We start from the raw sequence: 11,769 nt of genomic DNA, 5'->3' as shown, positions 1-11,769 counted from the left end.
TTCCTGCAGGTGGTCACCCTCAAATCAAGACCAGTTGGAGGGGGCCAGAAGTGTTTCCAGCCAGCTCTGAAGAGGTACCAAGGACACAAGTTGCACCTGGAGTTCTCTCAGGGAGCAGTTGCCTGCTCCAAGGTAGTGAGGAAGCAAGTGTTAGTGTACTCTTCATTTGGTAAATGGGTGTCCTGGTTTTCATGTGATGTTTCTTAGTTGGGTCACCAATTCCTCCTTCCTACATCCTGTGGTGTAAAGAACGAAGGAGGACAACTCTCCGGTGCTCCATGCTTTCTGTCCTTTCTTTTGTCCAAACCTGATTTCTGGGCTCTACATAGCAGTCAGCAGATGGCGTGGAGGTGTGGATCTTGTCACCTCGGGTCCTCCCTTAGAGCCTGTTCTCTTAAAATGCAGTGGGCATTGGTGGCAAGTAAAACTGTCTTTTCTTTTGCCAGGGTCAGGGAGGACAAAGAGCAGGTCCAGTCCTTGTGGTTTTGTTCTGATTGCAGGCCAAGATTGTTCAGTGTGTCGTGACTCAACTGTGCTTTGGTAACCTCCATGAGCTGCTGTAGGTTCAGACAAGCCCTGGAAGCAGCAGTCCTCTTCCCCTGTGACCCTCTTCATCCTGCCGGTGGTCATTTTCAGGCAGAAGTCCCTCTCAGCACACACACCCCCATCCTGTGAAAGGCAGGAGTGCAGGACTGTAGAGGAAGGGCCACATGCTGTGTGTGACAGCATGGCTTTCCATCCCTGTGGGTGACTGTGACACCACCCACTAATCTCCCTCCAAGGGGAAAAAGAGCTTAGTTCCAGTGCTGAGCTGTGCCGGTGCTCTTCTTTCTCCTCGTGCTCCTTTGCATGCCCCAACCCCCCTGCCCTTATGGCCCTGAGTAGCAAGTGTGTGTTACAAGCAGGATGCAAATTGTTGCTGAATGACTTCTAAAAGAAGTGAAAGATGCCTCTTCTCTTGCTGCTCTCCAAGAAAAAGCAGCCCAGCCTGAACCAGTCTATGCCTGTAACAAGACCAAGAAAGGTAGAGCAAGGTCCTTCCTTGCGCTCAGCTTCTTCTATTCCCAGTTGTCACTTTGACCATGCAGGTGGCAGGTGAAGTTGTCTGAGGTGTGAAACACAGGAATAACACCAGAGGAGAAATTGCCACTTGTGCACTTTGAGATGTGATCGTGACACATGCAATGGTGCAGTGTGACAAACAGAGAAGGGGTAAAGGGAAGCAAGCTAACCATCAGGAGGCATGAAAGCAGTGTGAGATGCAGTGTCATAAATGGAGCATTCCCATGTGAGCCCCTTTTTGCATCTATCAGGCAGTGCTCAGAGAGTCTCTGATGTGTGAACATCGCTTGTCAAGGGTCAGAGGTACAAGCAGTGTAACTGGAGGGACTCGATTTCTCCACTTCATGGAGCTCTGTCAGACCTGGGCACTGACCAGTGCAAGAGAGTCCCCTCAGAGCCCATGGTTTTGTGGGTGTCCAGTTTGCTGACGTGAGCCCTACTCAGATCCTCCTCCAGCAAGGGAAAGTCTTCCTTCCTCCATTTCTCCATGGACTCCAGGGCCTAGGATTCCTGAGGGTCACTCTTAGCACTAAAGCCTGCGGCAAAGGTGGCCTTTTCTGCATCTTCTCTCGCCAGGACTCTGGGCCATTTATCAGCAGGCCTGTGTTTTCCCTAGTTAGCCTTTGATCCTGATGTAGTGCTCTATTGTATTTTAAATAATTATTTATTATTATTTTATCAGGAAGGTAGGAGTAAACATTGAGAAAGAAAGAAATGAAGAGCACATGTTTCATGCCAGGTACATGGGAATGACAAGTGACTGCACACAGGACAGTTTTTGGCATTGACATTGTACCCATTGAGGAAGTTTCCTCAGTGCCTCCCTAAGCTCCTTATTCCTCATGCTGTAGACAAGGGGGTTCAGTGCTGGAGGCACCGCTGAGTATCGAATGGCCAGTACAGAGAGATCCAGGGCTGGGAAGGATATGGAAGGGGGAGAGGGGAATAAAGTGGCTAAAAGGGTGACATCTCACTGCCCCTGTGACCAGGGGTGGGAGTCAGATCCAACCAAATGGGTGTCATGACCTCTAATCCCTCTGGGGGACTGCAGATGACTGTGCAGTCCAGGGCACCTGGACTACAGAGCATTTCCAAGGGTGCTTGTTGTGTCCAGTTGTGCCTATACATCCTGCCCCTGGTATTGGATAGATGGTGACCCAGAGGGCTCCCTGTTCTCCCTTCTTCCTGACAGTTGAGTCCTCACTGCCTCTCTGGAGTATTGTGTCCAGTTCTGGGCTCCACAGTATAAGAGGGATGTGGAGCTGCTGGAGAGAGTCCAGCGCAGGGCCACAAGGATGATCAGGGGCCTGGAACATCTGTCCTATGAGGAGAGGCTGAGGGAGCTGGGCCTGTTCAGCCTGGAGAAGAGAAGGCTGAGAGGGGATCTAATCAGTGTCTATAAGTACCTCAAGGGAGGGAGTGCAGAGGATGGTGCTGGTCTCTTCTCAGTGGTGGCCACTGATAGGACTAGAGGAAATGCCCACAAACAGAAGCACCAAAAGTTCCATAGGAACTTAAGGAAAAATTTCTTAACAGTGAGGGTGCCAGAGCACTGGAACAGGCTGCCCAGAGAGGTTGTGGAGTCTCCTTCTCTGGGCATCTTCAAAACCCGCTTGGATGCAGTCCTGTGCCACGTGCTCTAGGTGTCCCTGCGTATGCAGGGGGGTTGGACTAGATGATCGCTAGAGGTCCCTTCCAACCCTAAGCATTCTATGATTCTATGATCCTGAGGCTGCAGAGTCCTCTTGTGCCTGGGAATACCCAGTGTTTCACCTCTAAGAAACTCCATCTTTGAGGACCTCTCCCTTTATGAGGCTCTTCTCACAGGCCATCCCAGGCATATGCTGTCCCAGGAGGATCTCTGTGCTCTCCTGACACCGCCAGCTTCCCCTTCTGGAGAACAGCCATCTGACACTGTGCCTTAATATGTAGGAGAGCTGTGCATGTGTAAATCCATGACCGTTCAGCGTCTCCACTATCCTTGGACTCTGATAGGTGAATTCTCAAACCAACCCTTGGTCTCTGAAAGATCATTACACGATTCTGAGCTCTGTGTTGCAGAAGCCATGGAGAATCCTGTGCAGCAGGCCCTTGAGGGGTGCAAGTCCTTGCGTTTATTCTTGACACCAGCTTTGGAGGAAAAGCCCAGCTTTCACGCACTGTACTGATAGAAAATACTTTATTACAGAGATACTGTTAGGGAGCCAGTCCTTGTCCACCATTCGACACAATTTAGGGTATCAGGTGAGAGAAAGCAGACACCGTAAAAAGGGGAATGAATACAAGTACTTGTGTAGGAACACGATAACAATTATTATCACTAATAAAAGCCATAATAAAAATAACATGAAGAAACAATGGTCAGTCCAGTCACGGGATACAGAAAGAGTCATTTGTGGAGTGATGTGGAAAAATTACCACTGCTTAAAAAGGTCCACGAAATCACTTTCCTAATGGCATCCTTGAGCTCCTTGTTCCTCATGCTGTAGATGAGGGGGTTCACTGCTGGAGGCACCACCGAGTACAGAACAGCCAGTACCAGATCCAGAAATCGGGAGGAGATGGAGGGGGGCTTCAGGTTGGCAAATGCACATGTGCTGACAAACAGGGAGACCATGGCCAAGTGCGGGAGGCACATGGAAAAGGCTTTGTGCCGACCCTGCTCTGACGGGATCCTCAGCACAGCTCTGAAGATCTGCACGTAGGACGCCACAATGAAAGTGAAACACCCAAAGCCTAAACAGGCACCAACCACCAGAAGCCCAACTTCCCTGAGGTAGGAGTGTGAGCAGAAGAGCTTAAGGATCTGGGGGATCTCACAGAAGAACTGCTCCACCACATTGCCTTGGCAGAGTGGCAGGGAAAATGTGTTCCCAGTGTGCAGGAGGGAATTGAGGAAACCACTGGCCCAGGCAGCTGCTGCCATTTTGACACAAGCTCTGCTGTTTAGGAGGTTCCCGTAGTGCAGGGGTCTGCAGATGGCTACATAGCGGTCATAGGCCATGACAGTGAGGAGATAATACTCTGCTGATACGAAAAAAAGGAAGAAAAAGACCTGCCCAGCACATTCCAAGTAGGAAATGACCCTCATGTTCCACAGAGAATTGTGCATGGATTTGGGAACAGTCGTGGAGATGGAGCCAAGGTCGAGGAGGGAGAGGTTGAGGAGGAAGAAGTACATGGGGGTGTGGAGGCGGTGGTCGCAGGCTACGGCTGTGATGATGAGGCCATTGGCCAGGAGGGCAGCCAGGTAAATGGCCAGGAAGAGAGAGAAGTGCAAGAGCTGCAGCTCCCACCTGTGTGAGAACGGCAGGAGGAGGATCTCCTTGATGAAGCTGCTGTTGGACATCTGTTCTACTGGGCTCAGGAAAACTTTGTAGGGAAGAAAAGGCAATAATAGCTTAGAAGGATTTTCTTTGATATAAGCTTTCCATTTTTCACAGAAATGCTTCTCGACCCCGTCCCAACTCTCAGTAATTTCTTCTTCTCACTATCACCTTCAGTCAGCTCCTAAGTTTCTGCTCCACCTGAGTGTTTTGGGAGGAGCCGGAGTCTGAGGTACTCGATGTCAATGTGTATAAAGAACCTTCTTGTTATCTCTCCTTTTCGGAGTTGATATCACAGGACATCCACCTTTACTATAAAGGGTCTTTTCATATTCCCACACATACTTCCAAGGAGTTTGGGGTGCTGCAAGGGGTTTTAGCATTTTGTTTTGTAATTACTTTTTTTTGGAAATTTTTAGCTTCTGTCACCATATCTGGTCAGGTTCTTTGCATGTCTTTATTGACATGCAAATACAGACAGCTGTCTTTATTGCTGCAAGCATGAACATAAAGCAGACTGGAGAAGGAAATAAGCTCTCTTCTGCTTAGGGAAGAGTGCGGAGTGCTGTTGAGTCCATCTGACTTGTTCTTACAGACAAACCCGGATTCTGTTGAGTTCATAGAAAGCTGGTTTCAAACCACTCATGTAACTCTGGTCTCCCTCCAAGTTTAAGGTGGATATGTGATGGAGAGAACAGGACACTTCTCCTGGCATGGCAAGGACTCCGTGCACTGAATCCTCTTCTGGAGGGCAGCTCACAACCCCAGCAGGACAGCCAGAGATGGTCACATGTCCTGACAGTCACAGGGTTTCCTAAAGGAAGAGTCATCCCTTTGCAGCCCCTCCAATGACGCTGCCCAGCACCCTGGGCACATTGCCCCTCTTTAGACACCTCCATGGCAGGAGCTCAGGGTGAGTATCTGAATTTGTAGCTGAAGCCCCAGCTGACTGTCAGGACAATTCTGGAAACAGTTTCCTGTTCTGGAAATCTGACTGCAGAGGAGGTCAGAAACGCCCTGGAGCCCTTCCCCTTGAGAGGAGAGTGAGACTAAGCACAACGAGAATGAGGAGAGCTGCAAAGGGGATATTGCTGCTGCCCACAGGTGAAGAGGCAGTTGAAGGAATATTCTGGGGTCCTTGCAGTCCTATTGATCCCTCAGAGCAGCACTGCAGAACTCTGCTTCAGGCATCTAAAGCTAAAATGTCCCATTCATTTGCTGCCTTGTCAAAGATACAAAACAAAATCCTAGCCTCTGGATATTGCCTTCCCTTTCATAGAAGCTTCCCAAGAGCGTCCTCTTGAAAAGCCCCTTCCAGATATGTTGTGTGGGTGAGGCTGAGCTGTGAGCAGCCCTGACCCCACACAGCAGCCTCTCAGCAGGAGAATGAACCTGCCCAGGGGGGATCTCTCCACACACCCAGAGCTTCTCCCTGCAGCGCCCTGGCAGGCTGAGTGCTGATCCTCACAGAATCACTGCACCAGGCACACAGCACCCTGGGGCGCATGGACCCTGCTCTGAAGAACAGTGCTCTGAAGAACCTATGTGCCCACATTGCCTTCACTGTCTTGCACCAGTTCCAGAAGAAGTAGCCATGATGCCCTGACCTTGTGATGTTGGGACAGGGAATATCTGTTCTGAAGCATCTCCTTGTATGCAAAGTAGAAGCAGGGAGAACAATCCTCAAAAAAAAAAAAGAAGTCATCAGCTGGGAGGGGTGCTGCAGACCCCTCCAGAAACCTCAGCAGCATTACCCTGCAGCGGGGGACTTACCGTGTTTTCGGATACTGTGGACTGCTCCCACCATGAGCTCTCATCTGTCCTCCCACTCCACACTGCCTTTCACCTCTCTATCCTCTCTCCTCTCCTGTCCGCAGCAGCAGGCAGAGCCCTGCTGCTCTTGGCACAGGAGCTGCTACTGCCCACGTCTGTCTCTGGGCAGGGCTGACAGGTTGCCACGAGCTGCAGCCCAGCTGAATTCATGAATTACTCTGTCCCTTGGGATTCCTCCCTCTGGGATACGTTCCATCAAGTAGAGTAACCTGTTTTCCTTCTCTAAAGAGTACAGGGATACAGATTCCAACATTGCAATTTATTTCATCAGATAATGATTATCTACCAAAGTTAGAAATGTCCTATGAGAAGTCCTGATTCACATCTCTTAACTAGGCAGGACACCCAGACAGGGATAAGAAGGGAGCTTGTTGATACATGGTGCACATATGATTCAGATGACTTATTCAGATGGCTTATTGGGGCTCCACATGTCTGTTCAGAAGCACCAGGTTTGGAGAAGGATTCAGCTAACTCATGAACTCCACAAATACATGGCAAGTGGGATTCCCCCTTACCAGGGTAAGCATGCACATGGTCTGCTTACAAGCTCCTGGCCTAAAGGTCCTAATGGAATCACTGGAGATAGAGCTTCAGTGGGAGGCCAGGTCAGGCATTTCCTTGGTCATCTCAAATGACCCTGGATGCCTTCTATCCTACTAGAGCAGCACTCGCAATAAAGCTGAGGGACAGGCAGATCCCTACAACTCAAAAAGCTGATCTATTCCAGTGGAGACCATTTATAGAATCACAGAAGGGTTGAGGTCGGAAGGCGCTTTGCAGATGATCTAGTTCAATCCCCTTGATCAGGCAGTGTCACCTACAGCACGTTGCGCAGAGCCTGTGCAGGCAGGTCTGGAATATCTCCACAGAAGGAGTCTCCAAAACCTTTCTGGGCAACCCATGCCAGTGCTCTGTCACCCTCACAGTCAAGATGCTTTTCCTCAAATTCAGGCAGAACGTCCTGTGCTTCAATTTGTGTCTGTTGCCTCTTGTGCCATCACTAGTCACCACTAAAGAGAGTCTGGGCCATCCTCTTCTGCTCTTGGCATATCCCTTCAGGTATTTGCACACCCTGATAAGATCCCCTCTCAGCCTTCTCTTCTCCAGGCTAAAACAGGCTCAGCTCTCTCACCTTCTCCTCATTGGAGAGATGCTCCAGCTCCCTGATCAACTTCGGAGACCTATACTGGGCTCTCTCCAGTAGCTTCATGTCCCTCTTGTACTGCGGAACCCAGCACTGGACACAGGACTCAAGGGATGGTCTCCCCAGAACCTAGTAGAGAGGCAGGATGACCTCCCTTGACCTCCTGGCAACAGTCTTCCTACTACACCCCAGAAGGCCACTGGCCTTCTTGGCAGCAAGGGGACAGTGCTGGCTCATAAGCAAGCTTCAAGGGGGCTTGAGTGAGAGAAGTCACCTTTCTCTGGTTGCAAGGGATGTTTGGAGATCATCTAGTCATATGATGGTCAAGTCAATGTTTGTAAGCACCTGGGAGGCCAGCAGCAGGCATATGGCACTGCTCCTGCTTGGGAGGGGGGGTCACACTGTCTGTGCTCCTGACTGGACAGCACCAGGCATTAGCAGGTCCATACATGTCTGTGAGGGTGACCATGAGCTCTGCTCTTTGCTGAGTCCCGGGCAGGCCAGCAAGAGGCGCCTGGCTGGGCAGTTCCTTGGGAGGTCCCTGCTGGCAGAGCAGCTGCGAGGCCAGCGCTGGCCCATGGCTGGGGACGGGCTCTGAGGCCGCTCCTGTCCCAGCAGCAGCGCGGCTGGCAGCGGGGTCTGGTGCAGACACGGGGGAGGTCCCTTGTGTGCGCGGAGCTGCCGGGGCAGCAGCAGGCGCTGCCTGTGAGGCCAGGGGTGTCTCAGCAGCGGGCAGGGACACGGGGGCCATTGCGGGGACGCTGCCGGGAGGCCCCTGCTCTCTGCAGGGCTGGCTCTGTGCTGACGCGTGGGCGTCGGCTGGTGACGTCACTGCTGCCGCAGCCCCTGATAGGCCAGGCCGTACAGCTGGTTGTGACGTCAGCAGCCCCTGCCTGGCCGGGGCGGCTCTGCCGAGGAACCTGGTGTCCCTGCAGCCCGCGGCGGCAGCAGCCCACGCTGGGCTGTGCGCCCAGTAAAGTTCTTCCTTACATGGAGATGGAACTTCTGTGTTTCAGCCTGCACCCATTACCCCTTGTCCTGTCTCTGGCCACCACCAAGAAGAGTTTGGCCCCATCCTCCCTACATTCACCCCTAAAATACTTACTTCTACGCGTTGATCAGATCTCCTCTCAGTCTTCTCCAAACTAAACAGGCCCAGCTCGCTTAGTCTTTCCTCATATAATAGGTGCCAGGATTCCATTAGCCTTCCTGGCCACGAGGGCACATTGCTGACTCATGTTTAACTACTTGTTAACCAAGATTCCCAAATCCCTCTCTGTGGAGCTGCTTTCCAGCAGGTCAACCTCTAGTCTATACTGGTGTCTGGGGTTATTCCTCCCCAGGTGCAGGACCCTGCACTTGTCCTTGTAATGAGATTCTGGGCAATATTTCTAAATGCCTCTGCCTTTGCCTCTGCCTTTTTTTCTCTCTACATTGCCCTATTGGCCTGGATCTAAGTAACGAGATCCCAGCTTACCCAAGGGGTGTCTGCTGGTTTGAGTGTCCTGAGGTATCTGATAGTTTTAGTGAGTTGTGGAATGGACCATCCTTATGCTTGGCAGGTCTGTCCTTAAAGACCTGCTGGCATTCCTGAGCTCTGATATCCTTGAGAGCTGCCTCCCATGGAATCCCCCACCAGTCCCCTAACAGGCCAGGAAGTCGGCTCTTCTGAAGCCCAGTCTCCATTCTGCTACTGTCCTTCTGCACTCCCCTCAGCATTAGGCACTCCAGATTCTCATGGTCACAGTAGGCAAGGCAGACATTGACTATCCCATTCCCGATCAATTTGTCCTTGTTTGAAATGTCCAGGTACCAGAAAGCATCATCCTTTTCAGCCCATCTGGCAGCTGTGCAAGAAAGTTCCCCTTAATGCCCTCCAGAAGCCTCCCAGACTGCTGGCACCCTGCAGTTTGCCTTTCCAGGTCATGATAGGGGGATTAAAGTCTGCCCAACAAGAACCAGGGCCAGTGATCCACAGACTTTTTTTATACTGCTGAGAAATAGGAGAGCTCCCTCTTGAGACCCTCACCCACAAGCTCTCACTTCAAACCTTGCCTTTTCCAAGGAACAGCTCCCCACATCCAATCTGCTCCTTCACACAAAAGGCATCCTCCTTCATCTTCCATTGATCACCATTCCAATGATATTTCTGGCCTGTGACAGCTTGCACATCTTCACGTGCTCCTGCCTCTACTTCAGGCTGCCTACACTTGCAGCTGTGGCACAAAGAACAGAATGGTCACAGAGAAATCGGTTACCAAGAGGCAAAGACACTGGGTGTGCAATGGCCCAGTTCAGAGCAGAGTCATGCCGTTATATATAGCAGGAACAATGCAATGGTGGAAGCAGCTTCCTACTAAGTGAATCCAGCATTGTTCGAGGCCAGGAAGACGCAGAGCTGGGCCATTGAGAAACAGCAGGAAAGGGGGTGTCTGCCTGAGTTGACTCTGTGGCTACACTGGACCTATGACAGACTTCTTGCACAAATCTCCAGGAAGGACAAGATGTCCCTGACAATGTCCATGGACCTTGACAGCCTGTGATCCAGACACGCTGAGGTCCTCATTAGCCCATTCCCTGTTCATATAAGATGATGGAATGAGCAGAAGTTGGGGGGAGGAGAGCAAAAAGGGCTTGAGAGTATAAAGAATCTCAAGATACCTTGGTGTGATATGCCTCTCATTTATGCAGCGCACAGGATGGACTTTCCGTACAGACAGTGCTGGATTTCATTTGTTTGGGTTCAGGACGGTACCCCAGGATTCCCTGGAGCGCTTGCCCAGAAAGGCCTCCCTGTTGGCAAGGATAGATTCCCTGTAGGTCCAATTTGCTAGAGACATATGGTTGAGCTGGACAAGCCAGGCATCTGACAAGGATCTTCCAGCACTTTTCAACGCCATCAAATCAAGTGTCTGCACTGAATTACAAGAGCTGCTGGTTAATACTGGAATCTTCCTGTGCCTCAGCTGGAGTGAGTAGGGGTCTAGTTGTATTTGGCACCAGGAGGTCATTTCAGATAGCTGAGACAATTCCCCACCTGATCCTCACCTCATCCTCTAGGATGACGCAGGTCCCCAGGTTCCTGCATCAGAGCAACCAGACACTGACACCACATCTGTGTGTGGCACATCTGCTTTGGACCACATCTGTCTCTTCAGCTGTCACCAGATATCTGTGTGTAAGCAACTGACTCTTCCATCTGCAATGATTATCAATGATTATCCATCTCCAGTGATTATCCCAGTGATTATAGTGGGATCTTAGAGCATACATGCACACCTCTGTGTGGTGCTCACTTTGTTTTCGGCAGGGTAATCCCACCGATGGCATCTGTGGATTTTACGGGAATAATCTGAATATCACTTCAGACTCAGGCCTGGGGTCTGAATTCTGTAATGCCCAGATTGATTACTCCTAATCAAAACCTGAACCACTCAGTGAGTTCGCTTTCGTTCCATCTAGGCATCCCTGTCTGGTTGTGAGATGAAAATCATTCTTCCAGAGTGGGACATTCACAACTTTCATAGCTCCTCATCCTCTGATGAAATAAATTGCAATGTTGGAACTTCTCTCCACTCACGAGAAAAAGAAAACAGATGATTATTTTAGTTGGTTTGAGGGAACATTCCCCAGGAGGAGGGGGCACAAGGGACAGAGCAATTGGTGAGTTCAACAGCTCCTCTGCTCCTGAGCAGGGCCAGGCTCCTGGGACGGAGGCAGCTCGTGGCAGCCTGGCAGCACTGCCCAGAGACAGCCGAGTGCAGGAGCAGCTCCTGTGCCAAGAGCAGCAGGGCTGCGGGCACTGCCTGCTGCTGCAGACAGCAGAGGAGAGAAGGCAACAAGAGGGGAATGGCAGTGTGGAGCGGGAGCACAGAGCAGAGCTGTTGTGGGAGCAACCTTCACAGCCCTTGTCACGGTGAGTCGCTGTCTGCAGGGCAATGTTACTGAGGTTCCTGGAGGGGACTTCTGAAGCCAGTCCAGGCCATTACTGATGGGGTTTTTATGGCTCGCTCTCCTGCCTCCTCCTGTGCCGAGCAGGGGGAGATGCTTCCGAGCAGCATTCCTGTCACCCCAACAGTGGGACAGGGCATGCTGCTCTCTTCTGCCAGGGGCGGCTGCAGGGGTGTGAAGCCAGGGTGTGCGCCCAGGTCTGCCCAGCGCTCTAACTCAGAGCAGTGTCCCTGTGTCCAGGGCTGTGCTGTTCCTGGACAGTGAGCCTTGCCACCTGCAAGGGTCAGCGCTCAGCCTGCCCGGGGAGCTCCCCACTGGGCTGTGGGGAGAAGCTCTGAGTGAGAGGAGAACCTCCAGCAGGGCAGGTTCATTCTCCTGCTGAAAGGCTGAAAGGTCAGGGCCGCCCATAGCTGCAGCTCATCATGAGGACATTTTGAGGGTAGATCTTTC

This window comes from Tinamus guttatus, unplaced genomic scaffold, assembly GCF_059628265.1.
Source record: "Tinamus guttatus ecotype Peru unplaced genomic scaffold, ASM5962826v1 Tinamus_guttatus_pri_ptg001089l, whole genome shotgun sequence".
Classification (NCBI taxonomy): domain Eukaryota; kingdom Metazoa; phylum Chordata; class Aves; order Tinamiformes; family Tinamidae; genus Tinamus; species Tinamus guttatus.
This window is presented reverse-complemented; position numbering follows the sequence as displayed.